This window comes from Theobroma umbraticum, unplaced genomic scaffold (genome assembly GCF_002168275.2).
Source record: "Theobroma umbraticum cultivar Fairchild unplaced genomic scaffold, ASM216827v3 scaffold_60.0, whole genome shotgun sequence".
NCBI classification, from domain to species: Eukaryota; Viridiplantae; Streptophyta; class Magnoliopsida; order Malvales; family Malvaceae; genus Theobroma; species Theobroma umbraticum.
In genome coordinates, this window is record NW_018397288.1 from 429,406 (window position 1) to 429,678 (window position 273).

The following is a 273-nucleotide window of genomic DNA, read 5'->3' on the forward strand; positions in this document are numbered from 1 at the left end:
TCTTACTTCAAATTTTGTTTTTCTTGTTTTAATATTAGATCTTTCTTGCTTGCATATATCTTTGCTCATTATATGCAAAGAAGAAACAACTTGAATCTTGTTCCTTTTGATCGTGAGATAGAAAGAACTTTCAGAAGATGTCAAAGGGAGAATTTACAAGTTGCAACTCTAAATCAGACAATGGCTAAGGATAACAGTAACAATGGAACTAACGCCATTAATTTGGCTCCCGAAGGAAATAGAGGACTACGGGATTATGCTGTTCCTCTTTTG